We start from the raw sequence: 24,374 nt of genomic DNA on the forward strand, positions 1-24,374 counted from the left end.
TTTTGTACTTTGTCCATTGAGAGATTATAGGAATGATTACTCTAATAGATCTCACATTCAGAACATGGTAGAGCCCAATGTAAGGGCAGAGACTTGGGCACAACAAGATAAACGGGATAAACAGGTGAAATAAAGGATTTTATACTCTGTAGTGATCTGCATATCTGTATATACACAAGGGGTTCATGTAAAGATCCTAGAACTTTGGGGGCCTCACGGTAGCATGGTGGTTAGCATCAATGCTTCACAGCTCCAGGGTCCCAGGTTCGATTCCCGGCTGGGTCACTGTCTGTGTGGAGTCTGCACGTCCTCCCCGTGTGTGCGTGGGTTTCCTCCGGGTGCTCCGGTTTCCTCCCACAGTCCAAAGATGTGCGGGTTAGGTGGATTGGCCATGCTAAATTGCCCGTAGTGTAAGGTTAATGGGGGGATTGTTGGGTATACGGGTTAAAGTAGGGTGATCATTGCTCGGCACAACATCGAGGGCCGAAGGGCCTGTTCTGTGCTGTACTGTTCTATGTTCTATGTTCTATGTTCTAACTAAGTAATCACTAGAGGGCAGCACTAGAGATGTATAAATAGACAGATGGAAGCCAGGATGAATCTCTTCACAGGAACAGGGTCCGGTGACCACAAGCATACAAAGACAGCTCAGCACAGGTGTAGATAATCATAAGTACTTCTTAGTTAATCTTGTTCATGTAACATCTAGTTTAAGCATTGGAGAGAGAACAAACTCAGTTAATTAATCAATGTTACTCAATAAAGCATTTGCTCCAATTGGAAGACTGCGAGGGTTATTCAACATCGGGTTAAGGATCATTCTGGAAGAAACAAGTGAGTAACTGATATTGCACAAGGCAATACATTACTATCAAAAATAGTAATATAATATGATACCAGGCATGACTTCAAGAAAGCTTACTAGATAGATTAGGTAGAACTAGACATAAAGAAAAAAAAAGAAAATTCGTACCGGATGTTCGAACTTGGAAGACTTTGCAGCATTTGGATCCCTCGAAGAACAATCTTCGGATGGACCAAGTTCAAGCTCCACGTCTACTCCAAACTAACGGTCATCTTAAATCTAATTGGAAACTTTTAAAAACAATTCCATATCTTTCTGGAAACACAAGATTTGAACAGTGCTTCTGAAGCTAGAAAAATAGTTCTGCTTTTATCCTTTGCAGGACAGCAGGCTGTAGAAATATACAACTCTTTCACTTTGAAAGGAGGACAAGAGCAAATTTGATGTGATAATTAAAAAAGATGAAACCCATTGCAAAACGCAGAAAAATGAAATCTTTGAAAGATTCAGGTTCACCAGACATTTGCAAAAACAGGGAGAATCATTCAAGAGCTTTGTAACAGAACAATAGCACTGCTTTAAGAGATTCAATGCTCAGTGACCAAGTTGTAAAAGGAATATGTGATGCAGCACTCAGCCAATTATTATTCAAACAGAAAGGTTTAACGCTGGAAATCGCGATTGGAAAATGCCGCAAAAAAAAAATAATAATCAGTACCTTGAGTTTCACAAACAAAGAATGGCAAAAAAGATCTCCACGACACTGAGAAATTTAAAATGGTGTCTCTGTGTTCAAACCAGCTTCCTCATCGTGGCACCTTCGATTCAAACCAGTGCGCAGATGCGCACATCCACAAAAGATGTAAACCAGCAAAATTCCATTCTGCGCATGTGCAGGAAGCCAAAGCCATGCATGCGCAGTTGAGAACATCTAGGCTGGTCGAAGATCGCTTTGCACATGTGCAAGAAGCTGCACATGCGCATTTCAAAAAAGATCGTAAACCGGCCGAAGACCGATTTTCGCATGCGCAATCGATTGTTACACATGACGTCACAAGTGTCATGATGTCAGATCTCAGGCCATGCCCACTTAAAGGGAAAATGCCCACAAGTCACAAACAAGACTCTTAAAGGTCCAACAACCAAACTTTTTACCTCCAAATGCACAACATTGCCTGAACTTCAACCTGCAGTTGAAAATAACTTTCCCAGCACCCTGGAACAAGCAGTTGACGGAGTAGAGAGCAGTGACTGACAGCGAGGTTGGCCTGCACCAGAGAGGTGATGATCCACTGCCCCTTCACTCAGATGACCTGTCTCAATTGAGTTGTTCATGTCAGACAAAATGATCCTTCCCTCTCACTGGACACATGTCCATTATCTTGCAGGATCTCCAGCTGTTAGGGCCGGGCCATTGGGAGTCGTCACCTTTCCTGCCACCCAAGGGACCACCTCGCAGGAGAGCTCTGAGGAGATCACTATCAACACGTCACAGCCATCACCCACACAGATCACCAGCATAGAGACACACACCGCAGTGGGTGACATCAGTGAACAAGCTTCTGGGCACAATCTGGTGAGCACTACACAGATACTGATGTATATCAGGTGGTGGCAGGAACATTCAATGGAGACAGTAGTCAGAGGTCTACTGGATCCCAAGACTCAGCTGGATCCCAGTCAAATGCTGAGCCTCTGGACAAGGTTTTCCCAGAGTTCATGCAGATGATTGGATTGGATTTGTTTATTGTCACGTGTCCCGAGGTACAGTGAAAAGTATTTTTCTGTGAGCAGCTCAAACAGATCATTTAGTACATGAAAATAAAATAAAATAAAAACAAAAAACATAAAAGGGGACCACAAGGTACACTATGAAAATATATAGACACCGGCATCGGGTGAAGCACACAGGGTGTAGTGTTAAGCAAGTCAGTCCATAAGAGGGTCGTTTAGGAGTCTGGTAACAGTGGGGAAGAAGTTGTTTATGAAACTGTTTGTGTGTGTTCTCAGACTTTTGTATCTCCTGCCCGATGGAAGAAGTTGGAAGAGTGAGTAAGCCGGGTGGGAGGGGTCTTTGATTATGCTGCCCGCTTTCCTCAGACACTGGGAAGTGTAGATGAAGTCAATGGATTGGAGGCAGGTTTGTATGATGGACTGGGCTGTATTCACGACTCTCTGAAGTTTCTTCCTGTCTTGGGCTGAGCAGTTGCCATACCAGGTTGCGATGCTGCCAGATAGGATGCTTTCGATGGTGCATCTGTAAAAGTGACATAGGACATAGCCATGAGATACAGGAGTGGAGGACAGTGCAATTCCAGCAAATAATAATAATCTTTATTATTGTCACAAGTGGGCTTACATTAACAGTGTAATGACGTTACTGTGAAACGCCCCTAGTCGCCACATTCCAGCATCTGTTCAAGTACACAGAGGGAGAATTAAAAGTGTCCAATTCACCTAAAAAGCACGTCTTTCGGGACTTGTGGTAGTAAACGGGAGCGCCCGGAAGAAAGCCATGTTGAGGGAGATGGCTCACCAGGGGAAGGCAGCAGCAGCAAGGTTCATGGCACCGTGGCTAGCTTTGCTGTGCAGCAGGGCAGGAAGAAGAATGGCAGGGCTATAGTGATAGGGGACTCAATCGTAAGGGGAATAGACAGGCGGTTCTGCGGATGCAATCGAGTCTCCAGCATGGTATGTTGCCTCCCTGGTGCAAGGGTCAAGGATGTCTCGGAGTGGCTGCAGGACATTCTGGGGTGGGAGGGTGAACAGCCAGCTGTTGTGGTGCACATAGGCACCAACGATATAGGTAAAAAATGGGATGAGGTCCTACAAGTTGAATTCAGGGAGTTAGGAGTTAAACTAAAAAGTAGCACCTCAAAGCTAGTAATCTCAGGATTGCTACCAGTGCCACGAGCTAGTCAGAGTAGGAATGTCAGGATAGATAAGATGAATGCGTGGCTCGAGAGATGGTGCAAGAGGGAGGGATTCAAATTCCTGGAGCATTGGAACCGGTTCTGGGGGAGGTGGGACCAGTACAAAACGGACGGTCTGCACCTGGGCAGGACTGGAACCGATGTCCTGGGGGAGGGGGGGGGTGTTTGCTAGAGCTGTTGGGGAGGGTTGAAATTAATGTGGCAGGGGGATGGGAACCAATGCAGGAAGTCGGAAGGTAGTAAAACAGGGACAGAAGCAAAAGGAAGTAAGGGGGAAAGTGTAAGGCAGAGAAGCGATAGTCAAAAATCAAAAAGCGCAACAGTACAAGGTACAGTGACTGAGGGGAGCTCAGTGAATAGCCCCAGTAATACTAAAAGGAATAAAACTGGAAGTAAAAACACTAATGGTAAGCGACGCGGCAGGTTGTTACATGAAGATATGGGTTCAACGACAAGCAAACTTAGGAGAAAAGTTAAGAGGAAATATAACATAGGGGAGGTTACTGATTGAGATATTAAGATTCAAAACAGAGGTAAAAAAGCCAACATAAGTGTACTTTACCTTAATGCTCATAGTATTCGGAATAAAGTAAATGAGTTGATGGTGCAAATCATCGTGAATGACTATGATTTAGTGGCCATTACTGAAACATGGTTGAAGGATGGTCACGACTGGGAGTTAAATATCTGAGGGTATCAAACTATTTGGAAGGACAGAGTGGATGATAAGGGAGGCGGTGTAGCTCTGTTATTTAAGGATGACATCCAGGCAATAGTAAGGGATGACATCGGTGCTATGGAGGATAAGGTTGAATCCATTTGGGTGGAAATCAGGAATAGTAAGGCAAAAGACTCACTGATCGGAGTAGTCTATAGGCCACCAAATAATAACATTATGGTGGGGCAGGCAATAAACAAAGAAATAACTGATGCATGTAGAAATGGTACAACAGTTATCATGGGGGATTTTAATCTACATGTCGTTTGTTTTAACTAGGTCGGTCAAGGCAGCCTTGAGGAGGAGTTTATAGAATGTATCCGCGATAGTTTCCGAGAACAGTATGTAATGGAACCTACGAGGGAACAAGCGGTCCTACATCTGGTCCTGTGTCATAAGACAGGATTGATTCATGATCTCATAGTTAGGGATCCTCTCGGAAGGAGCGATCACAATACAGTGGAATTTAAAATACAGATGGAGGGTGAGAAGGTAAAATCAAATACTAGTGTTTTGTGCTTAAACAAAGGAGATTATAATGGGTTGAGAGAAGAACTAACTAAGGTAGACTGGGAGCAAAGACTTTATGGTGGAACAGTGGGGAACCTTCCAAGCAATTTTTCACAGTGCTCAGCAAAGGTTTATACCAACAAAAAGGAAGGACGGTAGAAAGAGGGAAAATCGACCGTGGATATCTAAGGAAATAAGGGAGAGTATCAAATTGAAGGAAAAAGCAAATAAAGTGGCAAAGATTGGTGGGAGACTAGAGGACTGGGAAATCTTTAGGGGGGGCAACAGAAAGCTACTAAAAAGCTAGAAAGAAGAGTAAGATAGATTATGAGAGTAAATTTGCTCAGAATATAAAAACAGATAGTAAAAATTTCTGCAAATATATAAAACAAAAAAGAGTGGCTCAGGTAAATATTGGTCCTTTAGAGGATGAGAAGGGAGACTCAATAATGGGAGATGAGGAAATGGCTGAGGAACTGAACAGGTTTTTTGTGTCGGTCTTCACAGTGGAAGACACAAATAACATGCCAGTGACTGATAAAAATGAGGCTATGAGAGGTGAGGACCTTGAGAGGATTGTTATCACTAAGGAGGTATGATGGGCAAGCTAATGGGGCTAAAGGTAGACAAGTCTCCTGGCCCTGATGGAATGCATCCCAGAGTGCTAAATGAGATAGCTTGGGAAATTGCAAATGCACTAGTGATAATTTATCAAAATTCACTGGACTCTGGGGTGGTCCCGGTGGATTGGAAATTAGCAAACGTGACACCACTGTTTAAAAAAGGAGGTAGGCAGAGAACAGGTAATTATAGGCCAGTGAGCTTAACTTTGGTAGTAGGGAAGATGCTGGAATCTATCATCAAGGAAGAAATAGCGAGGCATCTGGATAGAAATTGCCCCATTGGGCAGACGCAGCATGGGTTCATAAAGGGCAGGCCGTGCCTAACTAATTTAGTGGAATGTTTTGAGGACATTACCAGTGCAGTAGATAACGGGGAGCCAATGGATGTGGTATATCTGGATTTCCAGAAAGCCTTTGACAAGGTGCCATACAAAAGGTTGCTGCATAAGATAAAGATGCATGGCATTAACGGTAATGTAGTAGAATGGATAGAGGATCGGTTAATTAATAGAAAGCAAAGAGTTGGGATAAATGGGTGTTTCTCTGGATGGCAATCAGTAGCTAGTGGTGTCCCTCAGGGATCCGTGTTGGGCCCACAATTGTTCACAATTTATATAGATGATTTGGAGTTGGGGTCCATGGGCAATGTGTCCAAGTTTGCAGATGACACTAAAATGAGTGGTAAAGCGAAAAGTGCAGAGGATACTGGAAGTCTGCAGAAGGATTTGGATAGTTTAAGTGAATGGGCTAGGGTCTGGTAGATGGAATACAATGTTGACAAATGTGAGGTTATCCATTTTGGTAGGAATAACAGCAAACGGGATTATAATTTAAATGATAAAATATTAAAGCATGCTGCTGTGCAGAGAGACCTGGGTGTGCTAGTGCATGAGTTGCAAAAAGTTGGTTTACAGGTGCAACAGGTGATTAAGAAGGCAAATGGAATTTTGCCCTTCATTGCTAGAGGGATGGAATTTAAGACTAGGGAGGTTATGTTGCAATTGTATAAGGTGTTAGTGAGGCCACACCTGGAGTATTGCGTTCAGTTTTGGTCTCCTTACTTGAGAAAGGACGTACTGGCACTAGAGGGCGTGCAGAGGAGATTCACTAGGTTAATCCCAGAGTTGAAGTGGTTGGATTACGAGAGAGGTTGAGTAGGCTGGGACTGTACTCATTGGAATTTAGAAGGATGAGGGTGGGATCTTATAGAAACATTTAAAATTCTGAAAGGAATAGATAGGATAGATGCGGGCAGGTTGTTTCCACTGGCGGGTGAAAGCAGAACTAGGGGGAATAGCCTCAAAATAAGGGGAAGTAGATTTAGGACTGAGTTTAGGAGGAACTTCTTCACCCAAAGCGTTGTGAATCTATTGAATTCCTTGCCAGTGAAGCAGTTGAGGCTCCTTCATTAAATGTTTTTAAGATAATGATAGATAGTTTTTTGAAGAATAAAGGGATTTAGAGTTATGGTGTTCAGGCCGGAAAGTGGAGCTGAGTCCACAAAAGATCAGCCATGATCTAATTGAATGGCGGAGCAGGCTCGAGGGGCCAGATGGCCTACTCCTGCTCCGAGTTCTTACGTTCTTATATCTGAACCGTCCCATTATCTCCCACAGATATTCCCATTCTACTCGATCAAAGGCCTTCTCTGCAGCCATTGCGACCCCTACCTTCACCTCCCTACCTTCAGGGGGCATCATGATCATGTTTAATAGCCTTCTTATTTTGGCCACCAACTGACTACCCTTATCAAACCCTGTCTGGTCCTCCCCAATAACGTCTGGAACACAATCCTCAGTGCTGGAGGACAACATTTTGGCCAGCAGTTTAGCATCCACATTCAACAAGGATATCGGCCTGTCGGACCCACACTGTTCTGGGTTCTTGTCTCGCTTCAGGGTCAGTGAAATCATAGCCTGTGACATGATTCGGGGCAGCACCCGTCTTTCCCTTGCCTCATTGAACGTCCTCATCAACAACGGTCCCAATATCCCAGAAAACATTTTATAGAACTCCACTGGGTACCCATCTGGCCCCGGGGCTTTACCCGACTGCATGGCCTTCAGACCCTCCACTATCTCTTCCAACCCAATTGGGGCCCCCAGCCCTTCCACCAGCTCCCCGCCCACCTTTGTGAAGTTCAGCCACCCTAAGAAGTGCCTCATTCCCTCCGGCCCCGTTGGGGGTTCTGATCCATATAGCGTACTGTAAAAATCCTTAAACGCCTTATTCACCCCTGCTAAATCTCCAACCAGGTTCCCATCTCCATCATTTACTTTCCCTATCTCCCTGGCTGCCTCCCTCTTTCTAAGCTGAAGTGCAAGCATTCTGTTAGCCTTCTCTCCATGCTCATAGATCGCCCCCCTTGCCTTTCTCAGCTGCTCCACCATCCTCCCTGTGGTTAACAAGCCGAACTCCACCTGTAGCCTCTGCCGTTCCCTTAAAAGCCCTGCCTCTGGGGTCTCCGCATATCTCCTATTGATCTGTAGTAAGTCCTTTACCAGTCAGTCTGTCTCTGCCCTGTCCACCTTCTCCCTATTGGCCCGTATCGAGATCAGCTCCCCTCTGACCACCGCCTTCAGTGCTTCCCTGACCACCACTGCTGAAATTTCCTCCGTGTTGTTGACCTGCAGGTAGTTCTGAATACATTTCCTCAGCGGCTTGCACACCGCTTCGTCAGCTAAAAGTCCCACATCTAACCTCCAGTGCAGACGCTGGTTCCTGTCTTTATTAACCTGCAGGTCAACCCAGTGCGGAGCATGGTCTGAGATTGTGATCGGCGAGTAACCCGTGTCCACCACCCCCGTCAGTAAACCCTGCTCAGAATAAAGAAATCGATTTGGGCGTACACTTTATGCACGTGTGAGTAGAAGGAGAACTCCTTCACCCTCGGCTGCCCAAATCTCCATGGGTCCACCCCTCATCTGCTCCATGAACCCTTTTAGTTCCTTTGCCATTGCTGGCATCCTGCCCGTTTGTGAGCTTGACCTGTCTCGACCAGGGTCAATAACTGTTTTGAGACTTCCGGTGGCGGCAATGCACAGCTGAGCCGCACGTTCGGCGGCTCCCGAGATAAACGGACTTCGGGGCTTTTTTAAAGGCCCCCAACGGAGCTGAAGAGGCAAACCCCGACGGGGGAAGAGGCCAGGAGTCGCCCCAGTGGTCCCATGGTCCGGACCAGGAGCGGGGCAGGGAGAGAAACGACGGAAGAAACACCCAAAAAAAATCGGGACCCGAAAAACAAAATGGCGGCCGGAGAAAGCTTCGAGGAGCTGAAGAAGTGGGTCCAGGAGCAGCAGACGATTCTGCTGCGCTGCTTCCAGGAGCTGAAGGTGGAGCTGCTGGAGTCCATCAAGGTAACCAACAGGGAACTGATGGAGGCCCAGACAGCCCAGGGGGCTGCGATCCGGGAGCTGCAGCAGCAGGCCACCGAAAGGGAGGACGAGGTCGTGGCCGTGGCGGGGAAGGTGGAGATGCACGAGGCGCTCCATAAAAGATAGCAGGAGCGGTTTGAGGAGCTGGATAACCGGTCGAGGAGAAAGAACCTACGGATCCTGGGCCTCACGGAGGGACTGGAGGGGTCGGACCTAGCGGCCTATGTGGTGATGATGCTGAACTCGCTGATGGGGGCTGGGTCCTTCCAGGGGCCCTTGGAGTTGGAGGGGGCCCACAGAATTCTGGCTAGGAGGCTCAAGCCGAACGAGCCGCCGCGGGCGGTGTTGGTGAGGTTCCACCGGTTCGTGGATCGTGAGTGTGTGCTCCGGTGGGCCAAGAGGGAGCGGAGCAGCAAGTGGGAGAACACGGAGGTGCGGATCTTCCAGGACTGGAGTGCGGAAGTGGCGAGGCGGAGGGCCGGGTTTAACCGGACGAAAGCGGTGCTCTACAGACGGAAGGTGAAGTTCGGAATGCTGCAGCCGGCGCGTCTGTGGGTCACCTACACGGATCGACACCACTACTTTGAATCCCCGGAGGAGGCATGGGCCTTCGTGCAAGCCGAGAAGCTGGACTCAAACTGAGGGTCCCCCGAATGGGGGATGCTGTATAATACTGTAGTTATTTATACTGTATTTGTATTGGCGGGGTTTAGGGTAAGAGGTGGGGTGGCCTTAGGGTGAGTGGGGTGATGTCGTATGGATGTTTTTTGTATGGGTTTTCAAGCAGGGGTTGGGTGGATGGGTTCGGACTGATGGTTAAACGGGGTGTTCGGGGAGCTGGTGGGGGGGACTGACAAGGGGAGTGGCCCTGGAGGAGGCGGGGCCGGCAGGGTGAAAGCGCGGGCTTTATGCGGGGTTCCCGCGCTGGGAGAGGGAGGGGGCGGGTTTCCTTTTTCCGCGCAGGAGCGGGGGAGGGTGGACTGGTTGATGGGCACAATGGAGGAGGGGCAGTCCCACGTTGGGAGGAGCCGAAAGTAGGGCAGGAGCCGCCGGGGTCAGCAGAAGATAGCTGGCTCACGGGAGTGCTGTAGAGAGGGGGGGGGAGCGGCTAGGAGGTGTCCTAGCCTGGGGGGGGGGGGGGGGGGGGGGGGGGGTACCGGGTTGCTGCTGAAACGGTCAGGAAGGAGCTGGAAGATGCAGGTGGTGCTGGAGGGGGGGAGTTGCCGCCGTGGGGAACTGGCAGAGCGTGGGACGCTGGCCGGGGGTGGGCAAGGGATGGGGTATGGCTAATCGGCAGGGGAAGGGGGCAGGGAGCCCTCAGATCCGGCTGATAACCTGGAATATGAGGGGGCTGAATGGGCTGGTCAAAAGGACCCGAGTAGTTGCGCACCTGAAGGGACTGAAGGCGGAGGTGGCCATGCTCCAGGAGACACACCTGAGAGTGGTGGACCAGGTCCGGCTGAGAAAGGGGTGGGTTTGCCAAGTATGCCACTCAGGGCTGGATGAGAAGAGCAAGGGGGTGGCGATCCTGGTGGGGAAGAAGGTGTCGTTTGAGGCGTTGAAGGTGGTGGCTGACAGTGGCGGGCGGTACGTGATGGTGAGTGGCAAGCTGCAGGGGGAGCGGGTAGTGTTGGTGAATGTCTATGCCCCAAATTGGGACGATGCGAAGTTTATGCGGCGTATGTTGGGCCGCATTCCGGACCTGGAGACGGGGGGCCTGATCATGGGGGGGAGACTTTAACACAGTACTGGATCCCCCATTGGATCGATCCAAGTCCCGGACGGGTAGGAGGTCGGTGGCGGCTAAGGTGTTGAGGGGATTTATGGACCAGATGGGGGGGGGGGGTAGACCCTTGGAGGGTTGTGAGGCCAAGGGCCAGGGAATACTCATTTTTCTCCCACGTACATAAGGCCTACTCGAGGATCGATTTTTTTGTCCTGAGCAGGGGGTTGGTGTCGAGGGTGGAGGATGTGGAATACTCCGCCATTGCCATTTCAGATCATGCCCCGCACTGGATGGACCTCGGGCTGGGGGAAGAGAGGGACCAACGTCCGCTCTGGCGCATGGAGGTAGGGCTGCTGGCAGATGAGGAGGTGGCCGGGAGGATCCGGGGGTGTATTGAGAGATACCTCGAGGCCAATGATAACGGGGAGGTCCGAGTGGGGACTGTCTGGGAGGCATTGAAGGCGGTGATGAGGGGGGAATTGATCTCCATCCGAACCCATAGGGAGAGGGGGGAGCAGAGGGAGAGGGAGAGACTGATAGGGGAGATCGTGCAGGTGGATAGGAGATATGCGGAGGCCCAAGAGGAGGGATTGTTGGGGGAGAGACGTAGCCTTCAGGCCAGATTTGACCTACTGACGACCAGAAAGGCGGAAGCCCAGTGGAGGAAAGCACAGGGGGCGGTGTATGAACATGGGGAGAAGGCGAGCAGGATGCTGGCGCACCAGCTCCGGAAGCGAGACGCGGCCAGGGAGATTGGGGGAGTGATGGATAGAGCTGGGAAGGTGGTGCGGAGGGGAGTAGATGTTAATGGGGTCTTCAGGGACTTCTATGGGGAACTGTACCGGTCTGAACCCCCGGTGGAGGAGGGTGGAATGGGGCGCTTCCTGGACAAGTTGCGATCCCCGAGGGTGGAAGAGGAGCAGGTGGAGGGACTAGGGGCGCCGATCAAGTTGGAGGAGGTGGTCAAAGGGATAGGGAGCATGCAGTCGGGGAAGGCGCCGGGGCCGGACGGGTTCCCGGCTGAATTCTATAAAAAGTATTTGGACCTGCTGGGCCCTCTGTTGGTCCGGACCTTTAACGAGGCTAGGGAGGGGGGGGGGGCTCTGCCCCCAACTATGTCACGGGCGCTGATTTCCTTGATCCTGAAGCGGGACAAGGACCCTCTGCAGTGTGGATCATTTAGGCCGATTTCGCTGCTGAACGCCGATGCTAAGCTGCTGGCAAAGATCCTGGCCACTAGAATAGAGGATTGTGTGCCTGGGGTCATACATGAGGACCAGACGGGGTTTGTGAAGGGAAGGCAGCTGAACACAAACGTGTGAAGGCTTCTCAATGTCATTATGATGCCGGCCATGGAAGGGGAGGCGGAGATAGTGGTGGCGTTAGACGCAGAGAAGGCCTTCGATAGGGTTGAGTGGGAGTACTTGTGGGAGGTGTTGGAGAGATTTGGGTTTGGGGAGGGGTTTATCCGGTGGGTGAGGCTGCTCTACGAGGCCCCGATGGCAAGTGTAGCCAGAATAGGAGGAGGTCGGAGTACTTTCGGCTGCATCGGGGGACGAGACAGGGGTGCCCCCTGTCCCCCTTGCTCTTCGCATTGGCGATTGAGCCCCTGGCCATGGCACTGAGGGAGTCAGGGAACTGGAGGGGCCTGGTGCGGTGGGGTGGGGGGGGGGGGGGGGGGGGAGGAGGAGCATCGAGTGTCGCTGTACGCGGACGACCTGTTGCTGTATGTGGCGGACCCGGTGGGGGGGATGCCGGAGGTGATGAGGATTCTTGGGGAATTCGGGGGCTTCTCGGGGTACAAGCTGAACCTGGGCAAGAGTGAGGTGTTTGTGGTGCATCCGCGGGACCAAGAGGAGGGGATTGGTAGGCTCCCATTGAAGCAGGCAGGGAAGAGTTTCAGGTACCTAGGGGTCCAGGTGGCGGGGAGCTGGGGGGTCCTGCACAGGCTCAACCTCACAAGGTTGGTGGAGCAGATGGAGGAGGAGTTTAAGAGATGGGATATGTTACCGCTGTCACTGGCGGGGAGGGTGCAGTCCGTCAAGATGACGGTGCTCCCGAGGTTTTTGTTCCTGTTCCAGTGCCTTCCCATCCTTATCCCGAAGGCCTTTTTCAGGAGGGTCAACAGCAGTATCACGGGATTTGTGTGGGCGCATGGGACTCCAAGGGTTCGAAGAGTGTTCCTGGAACGAGGCAGGGATGTGGGGGGGGGGCTGGCATTGCCCAACCTCTGTGGGTACTATTGGGCTGCCAATGCAGCGATGGTGCGTAAATGGGTAATGGACGAGGAGGGGGCAGCGTGGAAGAGGATGGAGGCGGCGTCTTGTGTGGGCACGAGCCTGGAAGCGCTAGTAACGGCGCCGCTGCCGCTCCCTCCAACGAGGTATACCACGAGCCCGGTGGTGGCGGCTACCCTCAAACTTTGGGGGCAATGGAGACGGCACAGGGGAGAAATGGGGGGCTTGATGGAGGCCCCGATACGGGGGAACCATCGGTTCGTCCCAGGGAGCATTGATGGCGGATTTCTGGGCTGGCACAGGGCAGGGGTTAGGAGGTTGAGGGACCTGTTTGTGGAGGGGAGGTTCGCGAGCTTGGGGGAGTTAGAGGGGAAGTTTGGGCTCCCCCGGGAACATGTTTAGGTACATCCAGGTGAGGGCGTTTGCCAGGCAGCAGGTGGAGGGGTTCCCCTTGCTGCCCCCACGAGGGGTGCGGGATAGGGTGCTCTTGGGGGTGTGTGTCGGAGGAGGGAGGATCTCGGACATATACCGGGTAATGCAGGAGGTAGACGAGGCCTCGTTGGAGGAACTGAAGGGGAAATGGGAAGAGGAGCTGGGGGAGGAGATCGAGGAGGGGACGTGGGCGGATGCCCTGGAGAGAGTGAATTCCTCCTCTTCCTGTGCGAGGCTTAGCCTCATACAGTTCAAGGTGCTGCATAGGGCCCACATGACTGGGTCGAGGATGAGCAGGTTTTTTGGGGGAGAGGACAGGTGTGCTAGGTGCTCGGGGAGCCCAGCGAACCACGTCCATATGTTTTGGGCGTGCCCAGCGTTGGGGGAGTTTTGGAAGGGGGTAGCAAAGACGGTGTCGAGGGTGGTGGGATCCAGGGTCGAGCCAGGCTGGGGACTCGCAATTTTTGGGGTTGCAGTGGAGCTGGGAGTGCAGGAGGCGATAGAGGCCAGTGTTTTGGCCTTTGCGTCCTTAGTAGCCCGGCGGAGGATCTTGCTCCAATGGAAGGATGCGAGGCCCCCAAGCTTGGAGGCCTGGATCTCTGATATGGCGGGGTTCATGAAATTGGAGAGGGTGAAATTTGCCCTGAGGGGATCAGTACAAGGGTTTTTCAGGCGGGGGCAGCCTTTCCTGGACTTCCTGGCGGAACGGTAGGGAAATAGGCCGGCAGCAGCAGCAAACCCCGGGGGGGGGGGGTTAAGGATTGGGGGGAGGGAGAACTGTGCACATGGGTTGGCGGAGGGTGCTATCTCTCTCTCTTTTTTTTTTCTCTTGTGTTTTTCTCGTCTTTCTTTTTCTTTGTTTTTGTTCTTTCTTTTTGTTTGAAGTTGCTCTCGAAGCTGGGGGGGTACTGTTCATGGGGTGTTACCGCGGTTGTATGTTAATGGAGTTAAGAAGTTTATATTTTGTATTTTGTAAAAATTTCAATAAAAATTATTTTTAAAAAAAAATAACTGTTTTGAAGTCCCCTCCCATGACCAACTTGTGCGAGTCCAGGTGCGGCATCTTCCCCAGCATCCTCTTTATTAACTCCACATCATCCCAATTTGGCGCATACACATTTACTAATTCCACCTGCACCGCCCCCCCAGCTTCCCACTGACCATAATGTACCGACCTCCTGCATCCGAGACTATTCTACCCGCCTCAAACACCACCTGCTTATTGATCAGGATCGCGACCCCTCTAGTCTTTGAATCTAGTCCCGAGTGAAAGACCTGACTGATCCAGCCTTTCCTCAATCTAACCTGGTCAGTTACTCTAAGGTGCGTTTCCTGCAACATTACCACGTCCGCCTTCAGTCCCCTCAGATGCACGAACACACATGCTCTCTTGACCGGCCCATTTAGCCCTCGTACATTCCAGATGATCAGCCTAGTTCCTTCCCACCCCCCCCCCCCCCCCCTTCGCCGATCAGCCATCCTCTTTTTTGGACCAGCCTCCAGCCCGTGCTCCACGCCGCCCCCAGACAGCCCCTGTCCCCAACCTCCTCACTGTCCCTTAGCACAAGTCCCTCCCTCGTAAGCAGATCATTTTCCCCCCTACCCCCCCAGTAACAACACAATATAACTCAACCCCTTTAATAAACCGAACATTTTTATCTACTAAAGTCTAGTATTTCTTTTATTTAGTTAATTGACTTAAAAGTTGCTGTTTGGTTTAGAAGAAGGTGAATTTTGAATCAGCTTTAAACAAGGTTCTACTTGTAGGTACTTGCAGCTGGAGCTTGTTAATTAATTAATTGGATTAGGCCAGTTTTCAGAGGCTAGATTCACAGTATAAAAAGGATCCAGCTACAGTGCAGACTTTGTTTGCACTGGAGTGCTGAACTTGGTGCATTTGAGTGCTACAGTGAGAGTTTGGTGACTGAAGGAGTGCTGAACTTGGTGCATTTGAGTGCTACAGTGAGAGTTTGGTGACTGAGGGAGTGCTGAACTTGGTGCATTTGAGTGCTGCAGTGAGAGTTTGGTGACTGAGGGAGTGCTGAACTTGGTGCATTTGAGTGCTACAGTGAGAGTTTGGTGACTGAGGGAGTGCTGAACTTGGTGCATTTGAATGCTACAGTGAGAGTTTGGTGACTGAGGGAGTGCTGAACTTGGTGCATTTGAATGCTACAGTGAGAGTTTGGTGACTGAGGGAGTTAGATGAGGCGGGAGCAAGGTGCTCCTTTCATTTCATTTCCGTAAAGAGCGCGAAGGGAGCCAGGAGTTTACAGAGTGCAGCTGACTGGGAGCAGAGTCAGAGGGCAGAGGTCCAATTGGTCTACAGGGCAGCTATATTCTGTAAAGTAAGAGGGGATGGAGGCTAGGGCAGTTGTGTGCTCCTCCTGTAGGATGTGGGTGGTGAGGGATATCACCGGTGTCCCCGCTGACGATACCTGCGGGAAGTGCACCCAACTCCAGCTCCTCAGAGACCGTGTTAGGGAACTGGAGTTGGAGCTGGATGAACTTCAGATCATCTGGGAGGCAGAGGGGGTTATCGAGAAGAGTTACAGGGTGGTAGCCACACCCAAGGTACTGAACAAGAGTAGCTGGGTTACAGTCAAGGAAAGGAAAACTAACAGGCAGACTGGGCAGGAATCCCTCGTGGCCGTTCCCCTTCAAAACAAGTATACCGTTTTGGATGCTGTTGGGGGGATGACCTACTGGGGGAAGGCCCTAGCGGCGAGGTCTCTGGCACTGAGTCTGGCTCTGGGCTCAGAAGGGAAGGGGGGAGAATAGAAAAGCAATAGTAATAGGAGATTCAATGGTTAGGGGAATAGATAGGAGATTCTGTGGTCGCAAGCGAGACTCCCGGAAGGTATGTTGCCTCCCGGGTGCCACGGCCAGGGATGTCTTGGATCGTGTCTTCAGGATCCTGAAGGGGGGGGTGAGCAGCCAGACGTCGTGGTGCACATTAGTACCAACGACGTAGGTAGGAAAAGGGGTGTGGAGGTAATAAACAAGTTTAGGGAGTTAGGCTGGAAGTTAAAGGCCAGGACAGACAGAGTTGTCATCTCTGGTTTGTTGCCTGGGCCACGTGATAGCAAGGCTAGGAATAGGGAGAGAGTGCAGTTGAACACGTGGCTGCAGGAATGGTGTAGGAGGGAGGGCATCAGGTATTTGGATAATTGGAGCGCATTCTGGGGAAGGTGGGACCTGTACAAGCAGGGCGGGTTGCATCTGAACCAGAGGGGCACCAATATCCTGGGAGGGAGGTTTTCTAGTACTCTTCAGGAGGGTTGAAACTAATTTGGCAGGGGAATGGGAACTAGATTTGTAGTCCAGCAACTAAGGAAGCCGATATTCAGGATACCAAAGCGTGTAGTGACGCAGTGGGGAAGGTAACACTGACAAAGGAGAGTACTTGCAGGCAAGGAGATGGGTTGAAGTGTGTATACTTCAACGCAAGAAGCATCAGGAATAAGGTGGGTGAACTTAAGGCATGGATCGGTACTTGGGACTACGATGTGGTGGCCATCACGGAAACTTGGATAGAAGAGGGGCAGGAATGGTTGTTGGTGGTCCCTGGTTATAGATGTTTCAACAAAATTAGGGAGGATGGTAAAAGAGGTGGGGGGTGGCATTGTTAATTAGAGATAGTATAACAGCTGCAGAAAGGCAGTTCGAGGAGGATCTGCCTACTGAGGTAGTATGGGTTGAAGTCAGAAATAGGAAAGGAGCAGTCACCTAGTTGGGAGTTTTCTATAGGCCCCCCAATAGCAGCAGAGATGTGGAGGAACAGATTGGGAAACAGATTTTGGAAAGGTGCAGAAGTCACAAGGTAGTAGTCATGGGTGACTTCAACTTCCCAAACATTGAGTGGAAACACTTTAGATTAAATAGTTTGGATGGGGTGGTGTTTGTGAAGTGTGTCCAGGAAGCTTTTCTAACACAGTATATAGATTGTCCGACCAGAGGGGAGGCCATATTGGATTTGGTACTTGGTAATGAACCAGGGCAGGTGATAGATTTGTTAGTGGGGGAGCATTTTGGAGGTAGCAACCACAATTCTGTGACGTTCACTTTAGTAATGGAGAGGGATAGGTGCATGCAAGAGGGCAAGGTTTACAATTGGGGGAAGGGTAAATACAATGCTGTCAGACAAGAATTGAAGTGCGTAAGTTGGGAACATAGACTGTCAGGGAAGGACACAAGTGAAATGTGGAACTTGTTCAAGAAACAGGTACTACGTGTCTTTGACATGTATGTCCCTGTCAGGCAGGGAAGAGATAGTCCAGTGAGGGAACCATGGTTGACAAGAGAGGTTGAATGTCTTGTTAAGAGGAAGAAGGAGACTTATGTAAGGCTGAGCAAACAAGGTTCAGACAGAGCGTTGGAGGGATACAGGATAGCCAGGAGGGAACTGAAGAAAGGGATTAGGAGAGCTAAGAGAGGGCATGAAAAATCTTTGGCGGGTAGGATCAAGGAAAACCCCAAGGCCTTTTACACATATGTGAGAAATATGAGAATGACTAGAGCGAGGGTAGGTCCGATCAAGGACAGTAGCGGGAGATTGTGTATTGAGTCTGAAGAGATAGGAGAGGTCTTGAACGAGTACTTTTCTTCAGTATTTACAAATGAGAGGGGCCATATTGTTGGAGAGGACAGTGTGAAACAGACTGGTAAGCTCAAGGAGATACTTGTTAGGAAGGAAGATGTGTTGTGCGTTTTGAAAAACTTGAGGATAGACAAGTCCCCTGGGCTTGACGGGATATATCCAAGGATTCTATGGGAAGCAAGAAATTAAATTGCAGAGCCGTTGGCAATGATCTTTTTGTCCTCACTGTCAACAGGGGTGGTACCAGGGGATTGGAGAGTGGTGAATGTCGTGCCCCTATTCAAAAAAGGGAATAGGGATAACCCTGGGAATTACAGGCCAGTTAGTCTTACTTCGGTGGGAGGCAAAGTAATGGAAAGGGTACTGAGGGATGGGATTTCTGAGCATCTGGAAAGACACTGCTTGATTAGGGATAGTCAGCACAGGTTTGTGAGGGGTAGGTCTTGCCTTATAAGTCTTATTGATTTCTTTGAGGAGGTGACCAAGCATGTGGATGAAAGTAAAGCAGTGGATGTAATGTATGGATTTTAGTAAGGCATTTGATAAGGTTCCCCATGGTAGGCTTATGCAGAAAGTAAGGAGGCATGGGATAGTGGGAAATTTGGCCAGTTGGATAACAAACTGGCTAACCGATAGAAGACAGAGAGTGGTAGTGGAGGGCAAATATTCAGCCTGGAGCCCAGTTACCAGTGGCAGACCGCAGGGATCAGTTCTGGGTCCTCTGCTGTTTGTGATTTTCATTAACGACTTGGATGAGGGAGTTGAAGGGTGGGTCAGTAAATTTGCAGATGATACGAAGATTGGTGGAGTTGTGGATAGTGAGGAGGGCTGTTGTCGGCTACAAAGAGACGTAGATAGGATGCAGAGCTGGGCTGAGAAGTGGCAGATGGAGTTTAACCCCGACAAGTGTGAGGTTGTCCATTTTGGAAGGACAAATATGAATGCGGAATACAGGGTTAACGGTAGGGTTGTTGGCAATGTAGAGGAGCAGAGAGATCTTGGGGTCTATGTTCATAGATCTTTGAAAGTTGCCACTCAAGTGGATAGAGCTGTGAAGAAGGCCTATGGTGTACTAGCGTTCATTAGCAGAGGGATTGAATTTAGGAGCCGTGAGGTGATGATGCAGCTGTACAAAACCTTGGTGAGGCCACATTTGGAGTACTGTGTGCAGTTCTGGTCACCTCCTTTTAGGAAGGATGTGGAAGCTTTGGAAAAGGTGCAAAGGAGATTTACCAGGATGTTGCCTGGAATGGAGAGTAGGTCTTATGAGGAAAGGTTGAGGGTGCTAGGCCTTTTCTCATTAGAACGGAGAAGGATGAGGGGCGACTTGATAGAGCAGGGGTGGGCAAACTTTTCCGTGCAAGGGCCACATTCAGAAATTCACAATTCACAAAGGGCCGCATAGTATATTAAGTAAAATAATTACTTCACCCGGTTATGATTCTGGGCGCCTCATATAGAACATAGAACAGTACAGCACAGAACAGGCCCTTCGGCCCTCGACGTTGTGCCGAGCAATGATCATCCTACTCAAGTCAACTTATCCACCCTATACTAGTAAGTAACTCAACAGCCCCCCCATTAACCTTAAAAAAAAATTTAAAAAAAAAAAAAAAAAAATTTGTTTAAAGAAATTTTTTTTTTTTTTTTTTAATGACTTGGAGGGCCGCAGAAATACCTTTGGCGGGCCGCATGCGGCCCGCGGGCCGTAGTTTGCCCACCCCTGTGATAGAGGTTTATAAGATGATCAGGGGAATAGATAGAGTAGACAGTCAGAGACTTTTTCCCCGGGTGGAACAAACCATTACAGGGGGACATACATTTAAGGTAAATGGAGGAAGATATAGGGAGGATGTCAGAGGTAGGTTCTTTACCCAGAGTGTAGTGGGGGCATGGGATGCACTGCCTGTGGAAGTAGTTGAGTCGGAAACGTCAGGGACCTTCAAACGGCTATTGGATAGGTATATGGATTATGGTAGAATAATGGAGTGTAGATTAATTTGTTCTTAAGGGCAGCACGGTAGCATTGTGGATAGCACAATCGCTTCACAGCTCCAGGGTCCCAGGTTTGATTTCGGCTTGGGTCACTGTCTGTGTGGAGTCTGCACATCCTCCCCGTGTGTGCGTGGGTTTCCTCCGGGTGCTCCGGTTTCCTCCCACAGTCCAAAGATGTCCAAAGATGCAGGTTGGGTGGATTGGCCATGCTACATTGCCCTTAGTGTCCAAAATTCTATGATTAACCTAGGACAAAAGTTCGGTACAACATCATGGGCTGAAGGGCCTGTTCTGTGCTGTATTTCTCTATGACTCTATTCTCTATATACACACCCCCCACTACGCTTCCGTGAGCTAGCCCGCCCAGCTAGCTTGGTGGCCCCCACTCCTGGCACCGAAAAGTCTCCCACCTAGTCCAAAGATGTGCGGGTTAGGTGGATTGGCCATGCTAAATTGCCCGTAGTGTCCTAAAAAGTAAGGTTAAGGTGGGGGGGGGGGGGGGGTTGTTGGGTTACGGGTATAGGGTGGATACGTGGGTTTGAGTAGGGTGATCATTGCTCGGCACAACATCGAGGGCCGAAGGGCCTGTTCTGTGCTGTACTGTTCTATGTTCTATGTTCTATGTTCTATTGTTCCCTCCCCACCGCCCCCCCCCCCCCACCGCCTCCCCGCTCATATATACAAATTCCAGTGACAAACAATCTTAACACAATTGCCCGACAGAAAAAACAGGAAGAGAAAAAAGACGCCACCTAAGATCGAGTAAGAGATCCAAAATCTAAACAAGCACACCTCCATCCCCCAACAGTAAATGTAAACCTTAACTCACTCAGCTCAACGCTGACCCCAAATCAGTACAGAAGGTATTACAAACAGCTTCCACAAAACGAAAACCAAGAAACTTTTTTCGTTAAAAAAACATGAACGTTGGAGCAAAGTTCAAAAGTTCTCAGTCCACCACCAATACTTTCCTTTTCACTAAGTCCAGCGCATCATCAGGCGACTCAAAATAAAAGTGCTGTTCCTCGTACGTGACCCAGAGACGGGCCGCATACACAGTCCGAACTTTACCTTTTTCTTAAAAAGGGTTGACCTGATTTGGTTAAAACCCACTCTTCTTCTGGCTACCTCTGCACTCAGGTCTTGGTAGATCGGCAGGATACTGTTGTCCCGTTTACAGCTCTGTGTCTGCTTAGCCCACCGTAGAATGCGCTCCTTATCCAAGTACCTGTTGAATCTCACCATCATTGCCCTCTGGTGTTTCCCATTCACGGCTTCCTCGTTAGTGCTCGGAGAGCTCTGTCCACCTCCAAGGGTCGGGAGAATGCCCCATCCCCCAGCAGCTTCTCAAACATGTCCACGATGTATGCCCCAGTGTCCGCTCCTTCGGACCCCTCCAGGAGCCCAACGATTCTCAAGTTCTGCCGGCGGGACCTATTCTCTAGATCCTCCACCTTGCCCAGGAACTTTTTCTGCTGGTCTTTCAGCATCCACACCTCCAACTCCACCGCGGTTTGATGTTCCTCCTGGTCAGCCAGCGCCTTCTCTACTTTCTGGATCGCCCGATCTTGGGCATCCAATCTAAGCTTCACCCGCTCAATTGACTCTTTTATCGGCTCCCAGCAGTCCCGTTTCTGCTTTGCAAAGCCGTCCTGAATAATTTGCATCAGCTGCTCCATTGATCGCTGGGTTGACAAGCCAGAGGTCCGGTCCTCCGCCATGCTTTCTCCCACTGCAGCTTCAGCCCAAGCCTTCTCTGTCTTTCTGTTTCTGCATTTACGAGCTCTTCTAGTCCTCGTCTCCATGCACCGATGTGGGAATTCAGTATATAATTGCCTCTGTCATCAATTTTTTAATTCAAGTCCGGAAGAAAATCGGGGGAAAAGGTCCAAAAGTCTGACCCGAACGGGAGCCACCAAATGTGCAACTTACTCCTTCATAGCCGCCACCGGAAGTCATTGGTGGGCTTTCTTAACTATAGTGTTGGCATGGGGGGACCAGGACAGGTTGTTGGTGATCTGGACACCTAAAAACATGAAGCTCTCGACCCTTTCTACTTTGTTCCCATTGATGTAGACAGGGGCATGTTCTCCACTACGCTTCCTGATGTCGATGACAATCTCCTTTATTTTGTTGACATTAAGGGAGAGATTATTGTCGTTGCACCAGTTCACCAGATTCTCTATCTCATTCCTGTACTCTGTCTCGTCATTGTTTGAGATCTGACCCACTACGTTGGTGTCATCAGCAAATTTGAAAATCGAGTTGAAGGGGAATTTGGCCACACAGTCATAGATGTATAAGGAGTATAGTAGGGGGCTGAGGCCTTGTGGGGAACCGATGTTGAGGATGATTGTGGAGGAGGTGTTATTGCCTATCTTTGCTGATTATGGCCTGTGGGTTAGAAAGTTCAGGATCCAGTCGCAGAGGGAGGAGCCGAGGCCAAGACCATGGAGTTTGAAGATGAGTTTCGTAGGAATGATGGTTTGAAGGCTGAGCTGTAGTCGATAAATAGAAGTCTGGCATAGGTGTCTTTGTTATCTCAGTCTTCCAGGGTAGAGTGCAAGGCCATGGAGATGGCGTCTGCTGTGGGCCTGTTGCTGCGGTAGATGAACTGTAGTGGATCAGGGCAATCCGGGAGGCTGGAGTTGATTTGTGCCATGACTAACCTTTCAAAGCACTTCATGATGATGGATGTCAGAGCCACTGGATGATAGTCATTAAGGCACGCTGCTTGGATTTTTTTTGGTGCAGGGATGATGGTCATCTTCTTGAAGCAGATATGGACCTCAGATTGTTGTAAAGAGAGGTTGAAGCTGTCTGCGAATACCCCTGCCAGCTGATCCGGGCAAGACCTGAATGCCCGTTCGGGTACCCCATCCGGGTCATGGCTTTCTGTGGGTTGACCTTTGAGCAGGCTGCTCTGACGTCTGCAATGGTGATTATATATAATACACAGCAAGAATTTATATCAATTACAAACACAAAGACAACCCTAGGCTTCAGTAATGTATTTATAACAATCAATTAATTCCCCCTTAACTGTTCCAATTCAAAATCAAAATCCCATAAACCAAAACCAAAACCCCCTTTTCAAGGGCGTGGCCCAGCACTCTACGGAGAATCGTAAAGGCTGCCGTGGGACAGGCCGTGAGCCACGGCAGCCTTCACGGCCACTTCTGGGGCCGATTCTCCCCCCGGGCGGGGCTAGGAGCGCGGCCCCGTGTGTCACGGCGGCGCGGCCTTGACGACGGTCATCAAGGCCGCATGTCAAGCGTCGCGTCGACTGACGCGGCCGATGACGTCAGCCGCGCATGCGCAGGTTGGACAACGCCAACCCGTGCATGCGCAGTTGCCGTCTTTCTCCTCAGCCGTCCGGCAAGACGTGGCGGCTTGATCTTGCCGGGCGGCGGAGGGGAAAGAGTGCGTCTGTTTTGGACGCTGGCCCGACGATCGGTGGGCACCGATCGCGGGCCGGTCCCCTCCCGAGCACAGTCGTGGTGCTCCCGTGCCAATCGGGCCTCTAGATGCCCCAAACAGGCATCTAGCGCCCGTTTCACAATGGCAGCGAGCAGGTGTGTTTGCTGCCGTGTTGAAACAGGTGTGAAGGCCCAGTCGCTCGGCCCATCAGCCTCGGAGAATCACCGCTCGCCGCAAAACATGGCGAGCGGCGATTCGTGGCGTGGTTCGGGGGTGGGGGGGGGGAGAATAGCGGGAGGGCGTGAAAAATGTCGGGAGGCCCTCCCGCTATTCTTCCACCGGCCGTGGGGGGGGGGGGGGGGGGCGGAGAATCGTGCCCTATATCTTTTAAGTTACCAAAGCAGGTGGCTATAATCAATGTTTTTTTTTTCTGGAACAACTCTATAAAATGGAAATAGAGAGACAGGCCAAACATTTATTTTCTCTGTCTGTAGCCCACAGCAGTCAAAAGTTGGACTGAGGTCACTCGTTCATGAAGCTGAACTTGAGCCCAGCGTCCCTCCAGTTGGAGTTTGATGCGCCATCACAGTAATATGCCACCATCAACACCCACAGAAGGTTGTACATGTACATTCGGATCCCTTTCGGGGTTTCATCAGCACGTGCAATTTTCAGCGGGCGATGGAAATATCCGCCAAGGATTCCCAGGGTGGCTGTCTACCTGGACGATGTGCTCATTATAGGAGCCACCGATCACCTGGGGAACTTGGAAGAGATCCTCCGATGATTCTCCGACGTGGGTATCCGCCTGAAATTGGGTATGTGCGTCTTCCAGCAAAAGAGGTCACGTACCTTGGATATTGCGTTGGATACTGGATTGATAAAGAAAGGTTGTCCCTAGTGGAGGAAAGAAATGCAGACTATCAGGTGAGCCACACCACCTGAGACCATGACGGAGCTTCAATCATATTGGGGGTCATAAATTATTGTGCAGGGTTCCAGAA

This window comes from Scyliorhinus canicula, chromosome 1, assembly GCF_902713615.1.
Source record: "Scyliorhinus canicula chromosome 1, sScyCan1.1, whole genome shotgun sequence".
Classification (NCBI taxonomy): Eukaryota; Metazoa; Chordata; class Chondrichthyes; order Carcharhiniformes; family Scyliorhinidae; genus Scyliorhinus; species Scyliorhinus canicula.